The following is a 986-nucleotide window of genomic DNA, read 5'->3' on the forward strand; positions in this document are numbered from 1 at the left end:
GAGCTTTATGCATTAGTGAGAACTCTTCGAACATGGCAACATTATTTATGGCCGAGGGAATTTATCATTCATTCTAATCATTATAGCTTGAAATTCTTGAAGACCCAAGGTAAGCTTAATAAAAGACATGCTAAATGATTGGAGTTTATAGAAACATTTCCTTATGTAATTAAATATAAACGTGGGAAGGAAAATGTTGTGGCTGATGCATTGTCAAGAAGGTATGTATTACTTACTTCATTGCAAACTAAACTACTTGGACTTGAATTGATTAAAGATTTGTATGCCAATGATTCTAATTTCAGCCAAGTATGGAATGCATGTGCTAAGTGTGCGATTGGTGACTTTTATAGGCATGAAGGATTTCTTTTCAAGAAAGATAAATTGTGCGTGCCTAATTGTTTTGTTCGTGAGTTACTTGTAAGGGAAAGTCATGGGAGAGGTTTAATGGGTCACTTTGGTGTCCTAAAAACTTTAGATATCTTACGTGAGCATTTTTATTGGCCCCATATAAAGCATGATGTGCAATCTGTTTGTGATAAGTGCATTACATGTAGGCAAGCAAAGTCTAAAATTCGACCGCATGGCTTGTATTCCCCTTTGCCTGTACTTAATCAGCCTTGGATTGATATTTCTATGGATTTTATTTTAGGATTGCCAAGGACTCAAAATGGTAAAGATAGTATATTATTTGTTATTGATAAGTTTAGTAAGATGGTCCATTTTATTGCATGTACTAAAACCAACGATGCAACACATATTGTTGATTTGTTCTTTAAAGAGGTAGTTCGATTGCATGGGCCACCTAAGTCAATTGTTAGTGACAGAGATGTTAAGTTCCTAAGTTATTTTTGGTGTACTTTATAGAGTAAATTAGGAACTAAACTTCTATTTTCTACTGTTGCACATCATCAAACAAATGGCCAAACTGAAGTAGTTAATAGGACACTCACTACTTTGTTGCGTGTTATCATACAAAAAAAATT

This window comes from Akebia trifoliata, unplaced genomic scaffold (genome assembly GCF_017979445.1).
Source record: "Akebia trifoliata isolate Shusen 1 unplaced genomic scaffold, ASM1797944v1 Contig01046, whole genome shotgun sequence".
Taxonomy (NCBI): domain Eukaryota; kingdom Viridiplantae; phylum Streptophyta; class Magnoliopsida; order Ranunculales; family Lardizabalaceae; genus Akebia; species Akebia trifoliata.